This window comes from Cryptomeria japonica, unplaced genomic scaffold, assembly GCF_030272615.1.
Source record: "Cryptomeria japonica unplaced genomic scaffold, Sugi_1.0 HiC_scaffold_340, whole genome shotgun sequence".
Taxonomy (NCBI): domain Eukaryota; kingdom Viridiplantae; phylum Streptophyta; class Pinopsida; order Cupressales; family Cupressaceae; genus Cryptomeria; species Cryptomeria japonica.
This window is the reverse complement of record NW_026729162.1, coordinates 33192-40000: the sequence shown is the minus strand read 5'-3', so window position 1 is coordinate 40000 and position 6809 is coordinate 33192. Positions and strand designations below refer to the sequence as shown.

Sequence of the window (6809 nt, the reverse complement as noted above, 5' to 3'; positions counted from 1 at the left end):
CCCCGGGTGTGCACCTCGGGTGGGCACCTTGGTGCGCATGCCTTGCCTGGGCTGCGCACCAGGGCGGGCTCAAGATGGCACCCGCGTTCCTTTTTTTTCACTATCTTTCAAAACGGAAATTTTAAAATCTCATTTTTTTTTGCCTTTTTCTGGAAATTAGTGAAGGCAGCGCATCAAAGGTGCGCACCTCGCTGCCCACCACGGTGCGCAACGCCGGTGGGCACCCGGGAGTGCTTCGAAGTGTGCTCCAAGGTGCTGCGTGCACGTTGTCGGAGCCCGGTTTGCCCCGGGTGCGCACCTCGCGTGCACCTTCGTCGGGGTGGGCACCTTGGCTGGGTTTGCCCCGGCTGCGCTCCGAAGCGGGGTTATTGGAGCGCCGCCTCTTTTTTTGTCGGAGCGTTTGGTGGGGTTTCTCGCATTGGCTCTTCCGAGGCCCGGTTGCCACCCTGGCGCGCACGAAGTCGGAAGTAGGGTTAATTGCCCGGGTGCGCACCTTTGCCAGGGTGGGCACCTTACCTGGGCTGCGCACCAGGGCGGGCTCAAGATGGCACGCGCGTTCCGTTTTTTTCACTATCTTTCAAAACGGAAATTTTAAAATCTCCTTTTTTTTTTGCCTTTTCTGGAAATTAGTGAAGGCAGCGCATCAAAGGTGCGCACCTCGCTGCCCACCTTGGTGTGCTCTGAGGTGCGCACCCGGGAGCGCTACGAAGTGTGCTCCAAGGTGCGGCGTGCACGTTGTCGGAGCCCGGTTTGCCCCGGGTGCGCACCTCGCCTGCACCTTGGCCGGGGTGGGCACCTTGGCTGGGTTTGCCCAGGGTGCGCTCCGAAGCGGGGTTACTGGAGCGCCCCCTCTTTTTTTGTCAGAGCGTTTGGTGGGGTTTCTCGCATTGGCTCTTCCCAGGCCCGGTTGTTGGGTGCGCTCCCACCCTGGCGCGCGCGAAGTTGGAAGTTGGGTTAATTGCCCGGGCGCGCACCTTCGCCAGGGTGGGCACCTTGGTGCGCACACCTTGGCTGGGCTGCGCACCAGGGCGGGCTCAAGATGGCACCAGCATTCCCTTTTTCTCACTATCTTTCAAAACGGAAATTTTAAAATCTCGTTTTTTTTTTGCCTTTTATGGAAATTAGTGAAGGCATCGCATCAAAGGTGCGCACCTCGCTGCCCACCTTGGTGTGCTCCGAGGTGCCCACCACGGTGCGCAACGCCGGTGCGAACCCGGGAGCGCCCCGATGTGTGCTCCAAGGTGCGGCGTGCACGAAGTCGGACCCCGGTTTGCCCCGGGTGCGCACCTCGCGTGCACCTTGGTGCGCACACCTTGGCTGGGTTGCGCGGCCTGGTGGGCACCATGGTGCGCACCAAGGAGCGCTCCGAAGTGTGCTCCAAGGTGCGGCGTGCACGAAGTCGGAGCCCGGTTTGCCCCGGGTACGCACCTCGCGTGCACCTTCGCCGGGGTGGGCACCTCGGCTGGGTTGCGCGCCCTGGTGCGCACCAAGGAGCGCTCCGAAGTGTGCTCCAAGGTGCGGCGTGCACGAAGTCGGAGCCCGGTTTGCCCCGGGTGCGCACCTTCGCCGCGGTGCGCACCATGGCGTGCACGAAGTCGGAGCCCGGTTTGCCCCGGGTGCGCACCTCGCGTGCACCTTCGGCGGGGTTGCGCGCCCTGGTGGGCACCATGGTGCGCACCAAGGAGCGCTCCGAAGTGTGCTCCAAGGTGCGGCGTGCACGAAGTCGGAGCCCGGTTTGCCCCGGGTGCGCACCTCGCGTGCACCTTCGGCGGGGTTGCGCGCCCTGGTGGGCACCATGGTGCGCACCAAGGAGCGCTCCGAAGTGTGCTCCAAGGTGCGGCGTGCACGAAGTCGGAGCCCGGTTTGCCCCGGGTGCGCACCTCGCGTGCACCTTCGCCGCGGTGGGCACCATGGCGTGCACGAAGTCGGAGCCCGGTTTGCCCCGGGTGCGCACCTCGCGTGCACCTTCGCCGGGGTGGGCACCTCGGCTGGGTTGCGCGCCCTGGTGCGCACCAAGGAGCGCTCCGAAGTGTGCTCCAAGGTGCGGCGTGCACGAAGTCGGAGCCCGGTTTGCCCCGGGTGCGCACCTCGCGTGCACCTTCGCCAGGGTGGGCACCTCGGTGCGCACACCTTCTCAATGTTTTCTTGCCTTTTCTGGAAATTGGTGAAGGCAGCGCATCAAAGGTGCGCACCTCGGTGTGCTCCGAGGTGCGAACCCGAGAGCGCTCCGAGGTGCCCACGAAGTCGAAAGTCGGGTTAATTGCATTGTTTTCCCCGGGTGCGCTCCGAGGTGCGCAACATCGGCGCGCACCAAGGAGGGCTCCGAAGTGTGCTCCAAGGTGCGCACGATGGCGTGCACCTCTGGTGCGCACGATTCGGAGCTCGGTTTGACCGGGGTGCGCACACCTTGGCTGGGTTGCGCACCTTTTGTGCGCTCCAAGGTGCGCACGAAGTCGGAGCTCGGTTTGCCCCGGGTGCGCACCTTCGCCAGGGTGCGCACCTTGATGCGCACGCCTTGGCTGGGCTGCGCACCTTGGTGGGCGCCATGGTGCGCACCTTTCGTGCGCTCCAAGGTGCGCACGAAGTCGGAGCTCGGTTTGCCCCGGGTGCGCACCTTGGTGGGCGCCATGGTGCACTCCGAGGTGCCCAAGATTGGTGCGCACCAAGGAGCGCTCCGAAGTGCGCTCCAAGGTGCGCGCGAAGTCGAAAGTTGGGTTAATTGTCCGGTTTGCCTCGGGTGCGCACCTTGCGTGCACCTTCGCCAGGGTGGGCGCCTTGGTGCGCACACCTTGGCTGGGCTGCGCACACCTTGGCACCCGCGTTTCCTTCATTTTAAATTTTTTTTTTTACAATCTCTCAAGTGGGAAATTCTATAATCTCAACTTTTTTTGCCTTTTCAGGAAACTTTTGAATGGAGCGCATCATTGGTGCGCTCCGAAGTGTGCTCCAAAGCTCTCTCCAGCTGCGTGCACCTGCCCCGGCCGCGCACCCGGCCCCGCCCAGCTTCGCTCACCTGTCCCGGGCGTCTGGTGCGGAACCTTAGAGTAAGAAACATCACCGTGCACCTTGGCCAACGTGCGCGACTCGACCGAGCGCGCACTGGCCGAGGTGCACACCGATTTCACCTGGGTGCGCGCGCAGCACCTCGGGCGCACCGGGGTGCGCGCACAACGCCCGGGTTGCACCGTGGCCTGTGTGCTCGGGGCGCCTCGGGTGCGCGCTCGGTGTCGCCCCCGCGCGCGCGGTAGTGCGGGCAGCGCACCCCGGCCCGGCCCGGCCCCGACGAGAACGCAAACGGGCAAAAGGTTTATTCAAATAGCATTGCGACGCCCGGCGAAAAACTAAAAAAGGGTGCAACACCGGGACTTCCCGGGAGGTCACCCATCCCAGTACTACTCCGGCCCAAGCACGCTTAACTGCGGAGTTCTGATGGGATCCGGTGCACTAACGCTGGTATGATCGCACCCGTTATGAGCTTGTCGCAGTGTGTACTTAGCAAACCGCGACCCACGTGCGAATCCACCCCGGCCACCCACCCCCGTCGAGGTGCACACCCTCCCTCGCGAAGTGCGCCCCGTTCGCCAAGTGTGAGCCCTGCCCGGGTGCGCGCACCTTGCTAGGGCGTCGGGTGTGCACCCGGCCCGGCCTACGTGCGTGCACCTGGAGGGGGCGTCGTGTGCGTGCAGTGTCCCGTCTGCAACGCGGTGCCCACACACCACCTCGGGCGCAACGACCTGCGCTCACATGTGGGCCGAGTGCACCTTGGTGCATGTTCGGGGCGCCTCGGGTGCACGCTCGATCTTGCCCCGGTGCACCAAGGCGCTCGGTTTGCCCCGGGTGCGCACTTGGTGCAAGGTGGGCACCCAAAATAGGGATCAAGCACCAAAACACAAGTTTCGGGATGCAAAATGGGACCCAAGGACCACAAATGCGTTCCAAGACCCATGATGGGTCCACGAGAACAAAAATGTGTTCCGAGACTTAATAAACAAATATTGGGTTTTAGGAGAAGAAACATGCTCTGATGCCCAAAACGAGAATCGACCCCGAAAAGGCCACAGGCCAAAAGTGGGATGCGAGACAAAAAAAAATGGGACCCGAGGACCAAAATTGGGTTCCCAGGTCGAAGACAGGGCAACCGGACAAGAAACGACCTCTAAGGCTCGAAATGAGTCCCGACGACTAAAACTTGACAAGAAGCACCCATCAGGCACCCAACTCGACACCCATGGGATGCCGACCCACCCGGGCTTCCACCTAGCACACCTTGGCACCCACCCACCCTCGCACCCAACCTCGCACCCAACTTAGCACCTTTGAACCCACATTGGCACTCACCCTGACCCTGGCACCTTGGAACCCACATTGGCACTCACCTTGACCCTGGCACCCACCTTTGCACTCACCTTGGGACCCACCCTGGCTCCCACCTCGGCACCCACCCAGACACCCACCTTGGTTCCTTGGCACCCACCTTGGATCCTTGGCACCCACCCCGACACCCACCTTGGCACGCAACTTGGCTACTTGCCACCCACCTTGGCTCCTTGACGCCCACCCCGACAACCACCCCGTGACCTACCCTGGCTAGGGTTGGTGCACACCCACCCTGGTGCCCACCTTGGCACCCACCCTATGACCCACCTTGGCACGCACCTTAGTACCCACCCCGTTACCCACCCTAGGACCCACCCCGTGACCCACCTTGGCCAGGGTGGGTGCACCCACCCTGGTGCCCACCTTGGCACCCACCCATCCTAGCACCCAGCCTGTGACCGGGCTTGGAACCCAACCTTGCACCCGCACCCGTCTTGGCCAGTGTGGGTGCGCACCCATCCTGGCACCCACGTTGTGACACACCCTTTAACCCACGCACCCTAGCACCCACGTTGGCACCCACCTTGGAACCCAACCTAGCAACTTGGCACCCACCCCGTGACCCACCTTGGCATCCACCATAGCAGTCGCCGACTTGGCACCCACCTCGGCACCCACCTTGACACTTGTGGACCCACCTTGCCACTCACCCTAGCATCGACCCATCCTAGCACCCACCCTGGCACCTTTGCACCCTAGCACTCACCCATCCTAGCACCTAACCTGTGACCCACCTTGACACTCACCCTCGCACCCACCTTGGAACCCAACCTAGCACCCACCCACCCTGACACCAACCCTAGCACCTACCCACCCTTGCACCCACCCTGTGACCCATCTTGGCACCCACCCATCCTACCACTCAACCTATCACCCACCTTCTCACCCACCTTGGCATCCACCTTAGCACCCACCCACACTGGCACCTTGGCACCCACCTCGGGCAAGGTGGGTGCACACCCACCCTGGCACCCAATTTAGAACCCACCGAGCATGTTACCCACCTTGGCACCCACATTGCAGCCCACCCTAGTACCCACCCTATGACCCACATTGGCATCCACACCCTAGCACCCAGGCACCTCGACACCCGCCTTGACACCCACCCTAGCACTGAACCTGTGACCCACCTTGGAACTCACCCTAGAACCCACCCACCCTGTGAACCACCTTGGCATCCACCTTAGCACCCACCCACCTTGGCACCCACTCTAGCACTCACCCATCCTAACACCCAACTTGTTACCCACCTTGGCACCCGCCCTCGCGTCCACCTTGAAACCCACCCTAGCACCCACCCACGCAGGAGCCCACCTTGGCACCCAACCTAACACCCACGCATCCTGGCACCCAACTTGTGACCCACCTTGGAACCCACCCTAGTACCCACCTTTGAACCCACTATATCACCAACCCACCTTGGCACCCACCCTATGACCCTCTTTGGAATCCACCCTAGCACGCACCCACCCTGGCACCCACCATGGAGCGCACCCTAGCACCCACCCACCTCGGCACGCACCTCAACACCCACCTTGGTGTGCGCACTGCGCCAACCTCTCAAAGACCCTATGTGGTGCGCTCCAAAGTGTACACCTTTGGTGCGCTCCAAGGTGCGCACCTTTGGTGCACACCGAGGTGCACACCAAAGTGTGCACCGAGGTGAGCACCAAAGTGCACTCCAGGGTGCACACCAAGGCGTGCACCTTTGGTGCGGTCAATGCAAACGAATTCGGAAGTTGGGGTCGATGTCCTAATCGCTGCTGCAGACTACACGTATGAGAATCGGACAAATAGCTTTATATAGGGGAGGTGTTGCGTTTGATGGGTCGACTCCCCTGGTTGTGTGCACTGCACCAACTTCAAAGACCCTGTCTTGTTTAAGAAGTCAAAAGTTGGGGTGGATGTCCTAATCATTGCTGCAGTCTACGCATGTATGAGAATCAGACAAATAGCTTATATAGGGGAGGTGTTGCATTCGGTGGGTTGACTCCCCTGGTTGTGCGCACTGCGCCAACCTCAAAGACCCCGCATAGCAGAAGAAGTCGGAAGTCGGATTTTGGTGAGCACCAAGGCGTGCACCTTTGGTGCGGTCAACGCAGACGAATTCAGAAGTTGGGGTGGATGTCCTAATCGTTGTTGCAGGCTACACATGTATGAGAATCAGACAAATAGCTTATATAGGGGAGGTGTTGGGTTTGATGGGTCAACTCCCTTGGTTGTGCGCATTACGCCAACCTCAAAGACCTTGTTTTCGTTAAGAAGTCAAAAGTTGGGGTCAATGTCCTAATGGCTCCTGCAGGCTACACATGTATGAGAATCGGACAAATAGCTTATATAGGGGAGGTGTTGGGTTTGATGGGTCGACTCCCCTGGTTGTGCGCATTACGTCAACCTCAAAGACCTTGTTTTCGTTAAGAAGTCAAAAGTTG

At 61.1% G+C, this 6809-nt stretch overlaps 1 non-coding gene across 1 annotated transcript; it reads right to left on the bottom strand.

The window, feature by feature from the left end:
• Window positions 1–3348: 3348 nt before the first annotated feature.
• On the bottom strand, window positions 3349–3467 carry LOC131870630 (5S ribosomal RNA). Its single transcript, XR_009368935.1, has one exon. It is a non-coding gene; the product is annotated as a 5S ribosomal RNA (ribosomal RNA).
• Between the last annotated feature and the right edge of the window lie 3342 nt (window positions 3468–6809).